This window comes from Tursiops truncatus, chromosome 19 (genome assembly GCF_011762595.2).
Source record: "Tursiops truncatus isolate mTurTru1 chromosome 19, mTurTru1.mat.Y, whole genome shotgun sequence".
Classification (NCBI taxonomy): domain Eukaryota; kingdom Metazoa; phylum Chordata; class Mammalia; order Artiodactyla; family Delphinidae; genus Tursiops; species Tursiops truncatus.
In genome coordinates, this window is record NC_047052.1 from 2,885,037 (window position 1) to 2,901,360 (window position 16,324).

At 52.1% G+C, this 16,324-nt stretch overlaps 1 long non-coding RNA gene across 1 annotated transcript; it reads right to left on the bottom strand.

Moving 5' to 3' along the window:
• Positions 1 to 643: 643 nt before the first annotated feature.
• Positions 644 to 7,681, bottom strand: LOC141277186 (uncharacterized). Its single transcript, XR_012328150.1, has 3 exons — positions 7,472 to 7,681; positions 860 to 939; positions 644 to 738 (listed from the first exon to the last, which is right to left on the bottom strand). It is a non-coding gene; the product is annotated as an uncharacterized lncRNA (long non-coding RNA).
• Positions 7,682 to 16,324: the final 8,643 nt, after the last annotated feature.

Sequence of the window (16,324 nt, forward strand, 5' to 3'; positions counted from 1 at the left end):
ATAAAAACAAGAGGCCAGGACGGCCTGGGGGCAGCCAGCCGGGCCCCACGGGCTCAGCATCTTCCTGCAGGGCGGAATCAGTCACTCCTAACGCTAAGTCCGGGCACGCTGGGTGGTCCTGTGCCGGCCACTTGTCAACCCCCGCTTCTCCCACACCTCGTTCCCCTTCCTTGGGTCCTGCCGACGTGACAGTTCCCTCCCGTCAATCACTCAGCAACTCAAGTATTTATTAAGCCAGACATTGCCCTGGGCTGGCAATAATAACAACAACAAGAGGGACAACAATAACAGTAAGGGTCTTAAAAAATGCATGACTGGCCTTCATAATTCATGTAATCTTCACAACAACTTTTGAAATAGATACTATTTTATCAGCTTATTTTTCTTTTTTTTTTTCTAATTTCTTTATTTTTTGACTGCGTTGGGTTTTCGTTGCTAGGTGTGGGCTTCCTCTAGTTGCAGCGAACGGGGGCTACTCTTCATTGCAGTGTGAGGGCTTCGCATAGCGGTGGCTTCTTCTGTTGCGGAGCACGGGCTTTAGGCGCACGGGCTTCAGTAGTTGTGGCACGCAGGCTCAGTAGTTGTGGCACACGGGCTCAGTAGTTGTGGCACGCGGGTTCTAGAGCGCTGGCTCAGGAGTTGTGGCGCACGGGCTTAGTTGCTCTGCAGCATGTGGGATCTTCCCAGACCAGGACTCGAATCCGTGTCCCCAGCATCGGCAGGCGAATTCTTAACCCACTGCACCACCAGGGAAGTCCCTTTATCAGCTTTTATAGGTGACAAAGCTGGGTTACAGAGAGGTGAATCGGTTCACCCCCTGCCATGTAGTAAGTGTTGGGGGCAGGATTCATTCACTCACCTGAGCACATCTGTCTGGCTCTAGACTGGCGAGGGGCACGTGGGTGGAAGGTACACAGCTCTCCTCTAGGCTTTCTTGCTCTTAGAAAGAGACACAAAGAAGAAACAGTTTGTGGGGTTTTTTTTCCCATTGGATACTGGGACATCTGTAAGTGACAGCTGGAGCTGTGGCAACCATTTTGTGACAGTGAGGAAGAGGCTGATATGCTGACGATGAAAGAGCAGCAAGAGGGAAGGACATGGGTTCCTGATGAAGACTCTGAATTAACCAACCCCGGAGCCTCTGAGCCACCAAACTTCTTTTCCTGCAAAATATGTATTTTCCCTATTGTATAAAATGCCTTGGATTGGGTTTCTGCGACTTAGAGCCAAACGCCTCCGGTCTGATTCGTGGTCTAAGAAGGGAGACACCCTTCAGAGTAATCCTCCTGTGGGGAAACTTCACAACAAATGTAAGTGCTCAGTAAGTGGGGGTTTTCATGACGACAAGGATGACAGTGACAGTGGTGATGGTGACGCGAATGATTCTGCTTTCCCTGTCACTTTGGGAGACCTGACGTCTGGACGATGCACGTTTAGTATTTACAACCCGTTTCCACTCAGGCTTGAACAAAATAATCTCAGGGGAGGCAAAGGATGACAAGGAGCACAGCTTTGGGTCGATCTTGGAAGGCCAGCTTCTGCTCTCCGCTTCTCAGAGCGGCTGCCACAGGCCGAATCATAGCAAATGCAGGGCCCTTGTGTTCACACATTCAATCCCCAAGTCCATCCTGTGAAGTAGGTACTATCCTTATCCTCCTTTTACAGGTGGGAGAACTGAGGCCCAGAGATATTTAAGCAGTTTATCCCAGACGACACAGAAGGAACTGGTGGAACCAGGACCTGAGTTCAGGCGTGGCAAACTGTTTAAGCAGGAGAGTGAGGGGCACCGAGTGTGCTCATCGGGGTCCACGGGAATGCAAATCGCTGTGATCTTGAAGACAGCTACATGCAACGCGTGCACAGAGGGGGCCCAGAAATCTTTTCTCAGAACATCCATCCTATAGACGGAAAAGCTCCAGCATGTGAGGAGCTTACATCCTTATTTACAAGGATGTCTGTTAGAAGCAAGAGCAGAAGCAAGAAAACAGACAACCCAAACAACCTGGACACAAGCAGAACATCCCTCCCTGTGGAGCGGGGAGCTGTGAGGTCCCAGCAGCTGATGAAGGAGGAAGAGGTGGAGAAGCCTCAGGGAGGCCATGCACAGGAGGAGAGGAATAAATCCACCTGCAGAATAACGTTTAAGGTTTAACCTCATTGGGGTCAAGAGTATGGGGATGAAAGCTCTATTTGGTTATATATGGCTGTGTTTGATTATGTCAGCGTAAGGCAGGCAGGGACGGATGTGCACGGCGCTCACACACACAGCAGAAACTAACAAGGGGAGGCGGAGAGAGCGTTACAAAATCTCCTTTAAAAGGGGTGTGATCAGGACTCGTCTGGTGGTCCAGTGGTTAAGACTCCATGCTCCCGGGCTTCCCTGGTGGCGCAGTGGTTGAGAATCTGCCTGCTAATGCAGGGGACACGGGTTCGAGCCCTGGTCTGGGAGGGTCCCACATGCCGCGGAGCAACTAGGCCCGTGAGCCACAACTACTGAGCCTGCGCATCTGGAGCCTGCGCTCCGCAACAAGAGAGGCCGCGATAGTGGGAGGCCCGCGCACCGCGATGAAGAGTGGCCCCCGCTTGCCACAACTAGAGAAAGCCCTCGCACAGAAACGACGACCCAACACAGCAAAGATAAATAAAAATAAAAAAATTAGTAAACTCCTACCCCCAACATCTTCTAAAAAAAAAAAAAAAAAAGACTCCATGCTCCCAACGCAGGGGTCCTGTGTTCTGTCCCTGTTCAGGGAGCTAGATCCCACATGCATGCCGCAACTAAGAGCCCATGTGCCGCAGCTAACGCCAGGCACAGCCAAATAAATAGATACATTTTTTAAAAGGGGCATGATCAATTTTTTTTTTTTTGCGCGGGCCTCTCACTGTTGTGGCCTCTCCCGTTGCAGAGCACAGCCTCCGGGCGCGCAGGCTCAGCGGCCATGGCTCACGGGCCCAGCCGCTCCACGGCACGTGGGATCCTCCCGGACCGGGGCACGAACCCGTGTCCCCTGCATCGGCAGGCGGACTCTCAACCACTGCACCAGCAGGGAAGCCCGGCATGATCAATTTTTCAATGTAGAGGAAAATAGAGAGAGAAAACCATTTCCTCAGATAACTGCTATTAACGTTCCTCAAGTCAGTGCCTGTGTGTGGAGTGGGCAGAATCCAGATGGCCCCCCGACCTCTCGCCACCCCCGACGCCCATACCTTTCTATGATCCTCTCCTCTTGAACGTAGGCACAACCTGTGACCTGCTTCGAACCCGCAGAAGATGGCAAAGATGAAGGACCTTTGCAGATGTAATTAAAGTCCTTAATCAGCCGATTCTGAGCCGATCAAAAAGGTGGTTCTTTCGGGTGGGCCTGGCTTAATCAGGTGGGGGCCTATAAAAGCGGGACAGAGGACCTCCTCAGTGTCGAAGCCTCTCCCTCCCATTGGCCTCGAAGATGCCAACCACCATGAGCTGCACAGCTGCAAGAAAAAGAATTCTGCCCAAAGCCTGACGGAATTCCAAAGCCAATCCCTCCCTCTAGTTGAGCCTCTGATGAGAATGCAGCCTGGCCAGCGCCCTGATTGCCGCCTCCAGAGACCCTAAGCAGAGAACCCGGCGAACCTGTGCCTAGACTCCTGACCCTCCAAACTGTGAGATATAAATGTGGGCTGTTTTAAGCCACTGAGTTCATGGTCAATTGTTACACACAAAAAATACAAAAATAATACAATGCCCGTGGCTAGAAAATGGAAACAGTACAGAAAGGAAGAACTGCAGTGTGGCCCCTTTCATGCCCCTCGCCATCTCCCTGTGGTGTCAGATGCCCCGCTGAAGGACAGCTTTCATATGCCCGGGGGCCTCACTGGTGGGGAGAGGGCTTTGTTTTCAAGTATATGGAAATGACTCCCTTCCCCCCCCCCCATTTACGACAACAGGATACGGAGCACACCCCGACTTAAACAAACCTTGCTTTTTTTCACTTAACAATGCATCTCACAACCTCTTGTTATCAGCCCCCTCAGGCCTCCTGAATTCTCTTTCTTTCATGAAATGGGTCCGATCTTTTCCTCCGTTCTCTCCGAGATGTGGACCATGGGGGAAGCAGTCTGCCCCGTTCCAGTTTCCCACAAGTGAAGGCCGGGCAGCACCACGGGCAACTTTGACTTTCAGCTCTCTGAGAATGATTAGGTCAGCTAACGGAGGCCTAGAGCCTGTAAGATTCTCGAGGCTGTCAAATCATTTCCAGATGCGGGAGGGATACGCCACAGCGGGGCTGTGAGCTGCAAGGTACCTCAGCAGAGGGGTAGGAAGAGGAGGCTTTAAGGGGGCAGGAGATTGAGTGAGTGAGTGAATGGCTATTGGGGTGTTTTGGCAGTTTGAATGCTTTTTTTTTTTTTTTTTTTTTTTTTTGCTGTACGCAGGCCTCTCACTGCTATGGCCTCTCCCGTTGCGGAGCACAGGCTCCGGACGCGCAGGCTCAGCGGCCATGGCTCACGGGCCCAGCCGCTCCGCGGCATGTGGGATCTTCCCGGACCAGGGCACCAACCTGCGTCCCCTGCATCGGCAGGCGGATTCTCAACCACTGCGCCACCAGGGAAGCCCTGAATGCATTTTATTGGAGTTTTTTCATTATAAAAGTACTCTGTGGTTCTTTAATAAGCCCAGTGGTTCAGAAGTAGAGAAATAAAAAGGTGAGCTAGGAATTGGCCTTGATATACCCTGGCTGAGAGCACACCAAGGTGTGTGTTCAGGAATATAACTGCAGCATTGCTTGTGGTCACCCACCAACAGAAGCCCTCTAGTCCGTTGAAAGAGGGACCGGTTACATACAGCATGGTGCACCCACGTGTTGGAATACAGGGCAGCTGTTCCACATGAAGATGCTGTAGTTCGTTGATCCAATGAAATATTATAGAGCAACAAGAATGAGCGATTCGTGACCACAGGCAGCAACCGGGATGAACCTCACCTAGATGATGTTGAACTAAAGCGGTCAGAAACAAGCGCACACGCCGTGATTCCATTTATAGACAAGCCTAAAAACCGGCAAAGCTAACCCACGCCGCTGACTCAGGACGTCGATTACCCCTTGCGGGACAGTGACAGAGGAGGGAGAGTTTCTGGGGGCTGGTAATGTCTGCTTCTCGATCCGGGTGCTGGGTACTCAGGTGTGTTCGGCTGGTAAAAATTCATCTGTTGTACACTTAGGATATCTGTGCTTTTCTGTACGTGTATTAGATTTCAATTCGAGGTTTAAAATGTGGTACCTCTTGTCATGACAAAATGTGACCACATCTGTAGTTCCAACACAGCACATTGCTACAAGACGATACGTTTAGAAATCCAACGAAAATGGTTTACGAATGATTACAGATCGAAAGTGAAATAATGTCATTTTAAGAAAATTAAGCAGTTTCAGGAAGGCTAAGGGAGCTCATAAAAGAGAGATGCACTGTTAACTGAAAAGAGCAGGGCTGCAGCCCCCTTCCTCTGCCTGTCAAGCGGAAAGGGAGGAAGCAGGATCAAGGAAGCACTGGTTTCCTAGCAACGACCCCAGCTCACATCTCATTGGTCAGAATGGCTTCACATGACTACCTCTAGCTGCAAGAGAGCCTGGGCACTGTGATCTTTCTCTGAGTTCTATTGGTAGGGGACAAGGACAGAAGGGGTCTTGAGTACTCGATGGAATATTTCCTCCACACCCATTAAGAACAAAATTCACCTAATGAGCCCGTTTGCAGGGGGTCCCTGGGGATGAGGAAAGAAGACGCCCTCTGGTTTGATGACTGGGAGCTCTGAGGCCTGAGCATGCGTCTGCTGACCATCCTAGTATCTGTGGCTCCATCAGGGACCTCCCGGGACTGTTTAGCGTCATTAAGAATTAAGGCAATTACGGGCATTTAAGAGGAAGAAGAGGAAATTGCCACTTCTCAAGTATTTCCCATATGTGAAACCGTGTGCCTCTCACGGGGCTGCCCAGCCTCCTCCCAGCATCCTGAAAACAAGGAGTTATCAGCCCATTTTACAGATGAGGCACCGGGAGCTGAGCGCCGTAGGATGACGGTGGTAATTCTTCGGGGTGGGTATTTTATTGCACGTGCTGGGTGCACTGCACGCTTCACCTCCGTACCTCTAACCACGGTTCTAGGAAGCACTGTTGTCTTGCTGTTGTACAAAGGGGGAAAGGAAGCCTGGAGAGGTTCAGTAACACCCTCAAAGTCAAAGAGACTGACCCCCAACCCTGTGCCTCCAAACCCCAGCTCTCACTCCTGTCCCTGCTGCTTCCAACCAGAATAATGTGGCAGGTCCGGGCCGAGGCCAGCGATCGGTGCGCAAGAAGGCTCTGGAAGAAAGCTTCGGCTGTGAGAGGTTGAGGAATTCGATCAAAGCCACACAGCTGGAGGGAGGTGGGCCAGCGTGGAAGCCCAGGTCTGCTGGACACCAAAGGGCAGCCTTTCCCCACCGTGCCCCCTGGACCCAGGGGGTTAGCTCTTCCCGTCCATCCACCCACCGTCTACGGAGCCCAGTGGAGGGGCTCCCCAACCCTGTGGGCCAGGGGGTTCTGGGTCCCATGTGCACGAGGAACTCCAAACTTCCTAACACAGCCAGTCCTCAGGAGGTATTCCCAGCCTTCCAAAGGGCTCCCTCCATGTGACCTGGAGCCCTGGGCTCACAGCAAGGACATCGTGCCTCCGCCGGGCCTCCCAAGGTCCCGTTGTCACCGGGGCACGTCTGGCCGTGTGTGACCGTCCAGGCGTGTGGTTCCTGCTGCCCGTCACTGTGTCCTCAGAGCCGAAAGAGCTGCTGAAGCCAGAAGGGCGGGTGTCTGCCGCCCGGCCCACGGCACCTGCCTGTTGGCCTATGTTCTGGACACGCCTCGTTAATGAAAAAGCCCAGGCAGGCCTGACCCTCCTGCTGCATTTTCCAAAGGATCCGATTTCCCATCTGCGTCCTGCCCTGGCCCCTCCCAGGTTAGTACGGCATATACAAAGAGGACAGCTCTTTGTGGGATGATATATGGGCCCCTCGGTGGGGGCCCATCTGTCTCCAAGAGACCCCACTCCTCGGGCCAGGTATTGCTGGGGTCATGGCCCTGGGAAGGTCCCCGGAGGTCAGATAAGGATGATGTTGAGTCTATCAGTGATTCCTCCGCTGGACAGACCCCATGCGATGGGGCTCTGCTTGAGGAATTAGTGAGGTTTGTCCCGAGGTCGTCGAGGGAGGGGAGGGGGCATTGCTGGCTGAGGTCACAGGGTCGCTCCTCCCTGTGACCCCTGTGACTAGCGCCTTGTGGGTAACAGGCACGGCCCATAGCCCCTGCTAAGCCTGCCCTACGGAACCCAGCCCCAGGCAGCGAAGGAAACCTCGGAGACAGTGACTCGAGGGCCCCGCCCATAGTGGATGCTCGAGAAGTAAGAGCGGAATGAACGCGCGCGTGCGCGGATGAACGAACGTGCGCCCTGACCCGGAGGTGCGCACCTGAATTGTCCTGGGGCTGCCCACCTTCAGTCCGCCTTGGTCGGGGTGCTCGGGCTTCGCCTTGGGAGGGATTATTTCCGTCCTGTCCTCTAAGCCACGGGAGGGACTCGTGCCTCGGCAGGGGGCCTTTTCCCGGCCTAGAAACTGGGACTTCTGGGACCCACGGCGGCTGCAGTAATGCATCTAAGTGGTGACGTCCAGGGAAGCGTTTCTGGGCTGAAAGGTCACAGAGAGCAGCCGTCAGCCTGTCCTGGTGGCCCCGGGCGGCGTCTCCCACCCTCTCCCTCTGTGGTCATTCCTTCATCTAATGAAGCCCAGTTATGCCCCCTCTGCACGCCACCCTCCCCAGGCACCAGCGGAAGGTGTGAGTCCCGAGGCCGCGGGCTCGCGGTCCTGTGGGTGACGGAGGGCCGCACACAGGCGGCAGGGGGCCAACCGGAAGAGAGGCTGTGCAGGCTCAGGGAGCTAGGGAGGTCTGCGGGTCCCCCACCCCGAGGAGTTGGAGGCCATGGGGGACTCCTTGGATGCCCTATGGTCAGGGGTGGCCGTGGAGACGGGAGGCCGCTGGAGGATCCGGAGTCTTTCCCGTGCAGAGGGAGACTCACAAACAGGCACCAGGAGGCCGACCTAAGTTCCCCCCGACCTCGCCCCCCGACCCACAATTTCTGGAAGCCGTGCAGGAAGTGAGCCTTTTTGCACAGTCATCCTGCGCGAGGCGGGTGAGCGCCCATGGGAAAGAACTCTCTCTAACTTTTTGTTCGCTCCTGGCTTCAGCAGCGCTTTCAGAGGGGATTTTCTCAGCCACTTTTGTGACGCGCTGTTTCGTTTTCCTGAGGGGCGAGGGGGAGGGCTAGGTGCTGAGTCATGGGGTCTTTGAACGTTCGCCCTCGATAGTTGTAAGCCAGCGCCGCGTCCCCGGAGGACCCTGGCGCACAGTTCTTGGAATTGTCCTGTTTGCCCCATTATGTTACAGAAAGTGCAATGCCAGAGGCATTTTCTGGAGAATCAAGATGTGAAACCGACATTATATTACTCTCTCATTGTTGGCACGGGAAGAAACCCCGGCGCCTGCCAAGTGAAACATGTCAGACTTCCATCAAGTTCCCGAAGGTCAGAACCTTCGAGACTGGTGAATTTTGATTTCATCTTAGGAAAAACTCCGAGTGTGATGCCAGGACACAGTGACTATTTTGAGTAACTTTACACATTAAGTAGAAAACAAAAAAATAATGATAAAGAAAAAGGAGATGGCTGGTTCCCCCCAGGGGGCAAGGGGGTGGGGGAATGAAGAACAAACTACGAAAAGATCCCTCAGAAATGCCGCGCCTGCTGCCTTGGGTCCTCGGTGCTGCGAACATTCCTGCTCTGCGCCCCTCAAGATTTCATTTCATCTCATTAAGCCCAGATTAGATGCCTCGGCTCCGTGACACCTTCCTTTCATCTCTCCGGTCCAGATGGGTGTTCCTCTCCTTTGCAGACTCACACTTTCTTGTTCTGTGTTCCATGGTGTTTATCGTTATTCTTTTGGCCTGATACTATGATTATCCACGAGCACACCTGTCTCCCCGACTAGACCACAGGTTCCCTGATGGCAAAATGCTGCAGGTCGTTATATTCTTCCCGGGTGCCTGGCATGTTCCAGGGCCTTGGCAGGAGAGCAATACCTCCTCGTTCCGTTAACTGATGAGGTAATTTTAAAAACAGGATCTGCTTTGCATTTGACGGTGGTTCTGCGGGCCTCCAGAATCAGTGTGCCGCAGCCCAGAGCGCAAAGCTCACCCACCAACCTCGACGTCTGTGTGTAGCCCTTTATTACTTATTAGCCACCAAATGTAAAAAGGAATCGGAGCTGGTTTATTCTCAGAAACCATGAGAAGGCACAAAGGCTGATCAGAAGTCACTGAGAAGGCGCAGATCGATTTCCGGGAATCTGGAACGAGTTAGGTGCTGTAATTAAACAGAAAATTTGACTCTGAACGTCCTGGCAGCCAAGACAAAATGGAAATTATTCAGGATCATCAGTGCCTTCCTGTTATTCAATTCTAGGACAGCTTTAAGGAGTGGGTCCCTATTTCAGGTTGGTGGAAAATGCTTTTGAGTTCTGTTTTATTAAAGATACAAAACATTCGCCACATATTCAAATCAGAGGTCATCCAGAGGTGATAGGAAGAGGACGCGGGGAACAGAGAACTGTGGAGGGCTCACACCACTGGTTCCTCGCCAGGATCCTGTACTAGTTAAGATGACGGCTAGCTGCCGTGACCACCACTCCACGTGTCAGGGCACGAGTCGTGTGCTGGCGCTGTGGGTTGGTCACTGTCTCCCTCCACGAGGTCATTCAGGGACTCAGGATCCTTCCTCTGGGGCCCTGCCCACCCCCACCCCCCACCCCCACCTCTGTGGTCCTGCTCATGCAGCTGGCGGTCGGGGAGAAGGAGAAAGAAGCCGGCACAGCCACTTCTGAGTCACGTCACGTCCACTCACATGTCACCACGAGAGTGAGAACTTGTCCCAGGGCCACCTTAGATGTGGGGGCCAGCTCAGCACCTGCCCCCAGCAGCAGCTCCTCTGAGGAGGGGACACACACTGTGTACAGTAAGTCCCCTCCAGAACTGTGAGATGATACACTTCTGTTGTTTCACGCCTCCCAGTCTGGGGTAATTTGTTACGATCACCACAAAAACTCACATACCACCTGCCACTGTGGTCATCCTGAATGGACCCAAGAATGGAGACTCTGGGAAAATCCGAGTAGCTCTGAGGCGATGTAGGGTGGGAGGTGCATGAGTTTTCTGCACGCTGGCAGGGGCTGGGAGGGCTGTGCTGGGGGAACCTGTGAGTACCTTCCCACTTGCGGCTTCCTTCTCCTCAACTGTGAAATAAAGGGTTTGACCCGGAAAGGGGTTCTCCTGATGGAGACCACGGACCCGCTGGGAATCTTGTCGAAGATGCTGCTGCCTGGGCTCCACCCAGGCCCTTTGAATGGGCATCGTCAGGGGTGTGGTCAGGGGGCTGTCACAGGATTCTGGAAAAGGTGGCCCCGGCACCCGCTTGGCAAAGAGTGTCCTGAGGGCGAGTCAGGGCGTTGGCGCGCTTCGCGGCCGGTCCACCCTTGGGGGAAAGCAGCTACGGAGTCAAGAAGCTCCGTGTTCCTTCTCTTCATCTGCCTCGGGGCTGAGCTCTCCTCCATGTGGATATGCTTAAAAAGATGCCCCAGTTCTGGGGGGCCGGGGTGGGGAGGGGAGAAACCTCTTATGTTAGAATAACAACGTCAGCTGCTGTGTCGAGCAAATCTGAGAAGGCATTTCTTAAACAGACACTCATTATCGGGGTAAAGAGAGTTAGTAATAAATAAAACACAGAGCCCAGCAGAGTCTAACAGCCAAGCCGAAGTTTATTTTCTAGAACAGAAGGTATGATGTGGCCTCCCTTGTTTCTCTCGCTCCTAGATTCAAGTGGTTTTGCCCAGTCTTAATATTTACTAATTTTTTTCCACATCAGTTGGAGGAAAATTGCATTTCCTACTTTTCTAAATCTATAGGTAGAGAAAGAAATCATAGAGAAGAAGATGAATGCAGTGGCCGTGTAAACTTTTCATGAATCCATTACAAAATTAGAAAGCAAACAAGAAATCGGGGGGAAAATTAGCAACGTCTGTGAAAGACTTTCTAATTGGCCTCTAGAAAACTAAGAAGAGATGAATTGTAACGAAGGGCTAATACGAATTTAAATTCTTAATATGCAAATGACACTTGCAAATCAGGAAGGTCAAAGCAATTATCCCAACAGGCAAAAGGCAGTGGATGTTTTCAAGCAATTCACACAAGAAGAAATTCCAGTGGCTGAGTACCCGAAAAGTCTCCACCTGCCGTAGCCATCCGAGCAAAGAAGCTGAAACACAGGCGTCCGCTCTCTTTTCTGCCCGCCAAACTGGCTAAGGGTTTGTTTGTTTTTTTTAATTAGACTATTCAGTATGAGATTTTTGAGAAAAATACTGTTATCAGATATAGCTGGTGAGATTACACGTTGAGACAACCTTTATGGAGAACAAGTTGACAAAGGGTATCGAATGCCGTATAAGTTACCTAAATAACTACTAACCTAGAATTGAGTCAATAAAAGACAAGACGTGCCCGCAAAGAAATGCTTTAAATCATGGTCTTAAAAACTAGTGAAAGGTGTAAGAAGTGTTTACAAAATATGTGGGACGAATGCATACAAGATAAAATAGGTTACAAGGCAGTACATGTGTCATGATTTAAAAGCTAAGTCTCTTATTTATTGGCCTGCAGGGGGAAAAAACCACTTGAAACGAATCTGAATCTTAGCACGACCGTCTTTGACTTTATTTATATGCTCAGGTATGAAGTGTCTGAGGTCAAGACAACTGAAAAATCGTTGCTGTGTGATTTCTATTTTAATTCAGCTGCTCGTCTATATTTTTCGGATTTTCTACCATGAACACGTATTGTTTTTATTTTTATTTTTTAATGATATGAAATCCACCCCACCTCTGTCCAGTTCCTTTTCTGTTTTGTTTTGCCTGATGGTTGTGAGCTCAGGTGGCTTTAAGTACAGACTTGGAGTGTCTGAGGGAAGATGGGGCAAGGAAACCGGTAAAAAAAAAAACTCTGAAAACCTCTTCCTGGTCTAACGCATCTCTACTGGCCGAGGACCAAAGGCACTTACACACAACAGCTCCATGAAGAAGAAGCTTCCGGGGCAAGGCCAGCGCTTCCTTGGCTTCCACCACACCTCCACCAGCTTCTCTCTGCTCGACCTGTGGGGTTCTCTGGAAATACGTTGGGATAAAGGGCTTCCACCCCATCTCCACCAGCTTCTGTCTGCTCGACCTGTGGGGTTCTCTGGAAGTACGTTGGGATAAAGGGCTTCCACCCCATCTCCACCAGCTTCTGTCTGCTCGACCTGTGGGGTTCTCCGGAAGTACGTTGGGATAAAGGGCTTCCACCCCATCTCCACCAGCTTCTGTCTGCTCGACCTGTGGGGTTCTCCGGAAGTACGTTGGGATAAAGGGCTTCCACCCCATCTCCACCAGCTTCTGTCTGCTCGACCTGTGGGGTTCTCTGGAAGTACGTTGGGATAAAGGGCTTCCACCCCGTCTCCACCAGCTTCTGTCTGCTCGACCTGTGGGGTTCTCTGGAAATACGCTGGGATAAAGGGCTCTGTGGGTTTCAGTAGTGTGATATTGCGATTTATAGTAAGAAATACATCATTTGGTCTTCCTTCTATTCAGGTGGCCAAGCGCCTCAAAACCTTGGGATTTCCTTAGTGAGGAGAGCCATCGAGGTATCTTATTAAGTTGATGGGGTGCCTTTTGTACAGTCCCCAGGTCACCTAAGGAGGAGGGGGCCGGTTGCCAAGGGACCCAACCATGTGACTAGAGGGTTGGAACTTTCGATCACAGGACTGACCTCCAGGGAGGGGAGCCACGGCCTGGAGATGGCGTTCCATCACCAGTGGCCAGTGATTTAATCCATCATGCCCGTGTCCTGGAGCCTTCACAAAGTCCCACGAGGACAGAGTTGAGAAAGCTTCCAGGTTGTGACCCGGGTAGGTTGGAGGAGAGTGGCGCGCTCAGAGAGCACGGAAGCTGCTCCCACCTCCACGCCTGCCACGCCGTGGCCTGTGCATGTCTCGCGTCTGGCTGTTTCTGACTTACATCCTTTTATAATAAACCAGTAAAAATCTAGTCAGTAAAATGTTTCTCTGAGTTCCGTGAGCTGCTCTAGCAAACTAAGCCAACCCGAGCAGCAGGTGGTGGGAACCTCCGATCTGTTTCTAGCCGGTAGGTCAGAAGCACGGGTGACAGCCTGCACTTCCCAGTGGCACCTGAAGCCTGGAGAAGGAGTCTTGTCGGACTGAGCCCTTAACCCGTGGTGGGGAGGTCTGATGCTGCCTCCAGGCGGGTGGTGTCAGGACTGAGTGCATCGCTCAGAGGTGTAAAAAAAAACAAAAAAATCACACGTGGGAAATTGTTTGAAAACTTTTGCCCTGGGGCATCTATCCATCTTTGATCCGTCAAGGAACACGGGGTTGGACCCCCTGAGATAGACTTGACGTCTAGAACCCCCGATGGGGACGTGACAGAATGACAGTCCGAGGTCACACTGATGGCACGGGGGCCGGCTCCTTTCAATTCTCACAGCAGTCCTGGGGGTAGGGGCTCTTACCATTCCCACTTTACAGATGAGGAAACTGAGGCCGAAGTTGCAGGACTTGAACCTGAGGCTGGCTTCAGTCTGTGCTTTCAAGTGGTCTGCGGACGACGTGTATTGATGAGAGCCAGGACCTCTGGGGGTGGGGCGGGCCGTGCCTCTGGTCCCTGGATGATGTCACCTGGGCGTGGACAGATGGCTGAACTTGGGAGCACAGAGTTGGGGGTTTTCCTGGGAAGGTGTGGACACCCGCTGAGGGGTAGCGGGTTGACTGGAAGCTCCTGAAAAGATAGGTCCACCTCCCAACCCTCGGAACCTGTGACTGTGGCCTGATAGGGAACAAGGGTCATTGCGGATGTGTAATTAAGTGAATATCAAGATGACATCATCCCGGATTATCCAGGTGGGCCCTGAATTCATGAAAACTGTCCTTGTAAGACGCACACGAAGGAGAGATAAGAGGGGAAGGCTTAGGAGGACGAAGCAGAGGTTGGGGAGATGCTGTCACGAGTCAGGGAACACCTAGAGCCACAGGAGCTGGAAGAGGCAGGGGGGCGCCTCCCCTGGAGCCCGCAGAGAGAACACAGCCCTGCCCCCCCTTAACTGCAGACTTCTGGCCTCCAGAATCGTGAGAAAATGGATTTCTGTTGTTTTCAGCCCCGACGTTTACGGCCCTTAGTTCCAGCAGCCCCGGGACACAGATGCAGAAGGAGACGCGCTAAGACACTTGTTGTGCCTGTTTGTGTCCGTCTGGGCCAGCCTGTCCCAGCTCTCGGTGTTTGAGAACAGTCTGTGTAGGCGGACGCCGGGTGAGGCTTCCTGCACGGGATCCACAAGGCGGTGCTCCCTGAGCCCTGGCCGGGACCTAGAAATAGCTCTGGCCGCAGCGCCCTTTTTTGGTTAATGGATCGGGCTTGCGGTGCCTGCCATTTAAATAGCTTCAGCAGCCGGGAGGCCGCGGGGAGCCTGGCTCCGTCCCGCCCGGCCCGTCTTATCATGATGGATTGCCGCTCCGAGTGAGATGGAAACTTAAAAATGCCTTGCTCTGCACAGCTCCGGGCAATGCCTTGCTGGTTTGATTCGCAAATCCAGGGTCGTAAACTTTTAAAAATAGGCACAGGGCTGCCAGTCTCGTTAAAGGAGGCTGTGATTTATTGAGATGCACCGTCATCGTTGCAGATGGTTCTGGAACTCGCCGGAAAGACCCTGTTGGTTGCGACAGTCCTGTTTCTCTCAGTGCCCCTCGAGGACTTTCCGGGTACCCTCCATGGAAGGCAAACATAGCCGTCGCTTTATAAATGCTTCCCTGATGGTTTGCCCTGAGAGGTAGTCACTGTTCTTCTGAGGCCAGTTGGACCAAGGAGAAAGCAACTGTCCTGAATCGCATTTTTACTGAGTGTGTCAGAACGAAAGCCTCTGGAAAAGGGGATTTTCCAAAAAAAGGGTGGAGGGTGGGGGGGAGGTGGGATATGTGCCGCCACCCTGAGAATGTTGTTGTTTAAAGTATATTTAGCCGATTCCATTTGGATAATAGTGGAAAATGAGATTTGCCAGGACTCAGCTGACCCCTTTACAGCTGAAATCAGATCCGCTGAGTGAGATGCAGAGGGGCTTCCTAACCACCCTCATTTCTTCTTTTATGGAGGCAAGAAAACGTGGAGACAGACAGTAAGAAGGAGGTATCGCTTCTAACCCCGCTGCTTCGGGACGATGGCTGCTACACTCTGGGTGCAACTCCCAGTGCCCTGCCCTGCATGTTGAAGCCATGCGCATGGCTGTTGGTAGCCGTTTCCCCCCCCACTCAGTATGTTGCAAGCCTTTTTGCATATACATTTGCATATGCATATTTGCACATTCATTTGCATAGCATTTGCATATTCGATGGCGTCATTTTCAGGGGATAGGGTTCCGTTGCATGGATATACCATCATTCACTTGGCCAGCCCCCTCTTGCTGCATACTTAGCATAATAATCTGATTAAAGGCTAATTTTTGATGCTAGGGGTGGACCAGGAGGCAGATTCTTTGTCCTGTAATTCTTTCTCTTTGCGCTGAGTACACGGCCCACACTGGATGCCAGTTTTTGTCCTCCTGCTGAGATTAGATGTGGTTGACAGGGAATGTTTCCGCACCAAAGTGGTGAGTTAAAGACTGTCATTTCAGACCTCTCCGGGCAGGGTTTGGAGACGCTGATGACAGAGAGGAACATGGAATCAGTCCAAGAGCCTGTGGGTCCCTAGGAAGCTGGAACATTCTTTATCTGATTAGAGGAGGAAGAACATTTCTGAAAGTGGGTCTCTCTGGGCACAGCAAAAGCCCCAAACAGGGTCTGTCCTGGAGAGCCAGCCATCAGGAACTCCCGTGATGGAGCGTACCATTCAGGAATTGCGTTTGGTGCTTCAAACAGAAATCCCCAAACGGTGGCTTAAATGCACTTGGTATATTATTCTTCTCAAGTGTTGAGAATTCCCAAGGTAGCAGCAGATAGCATCGTTCAATCCAAGACTGTCAGAGGTGAGATCTTGTCAGTGTTCTCGGATAGTCTTTTATTGTTGCCTCATGGCATCAAGGTGATTGCCCTATCCCCACCATTGCATCTATGTTCCCAGCAGAAAGAAGGGGGAAAGTCAAGGTCAAATAGACTCTATCTGAAGCTACTGGGAATCTGCTTGCAACT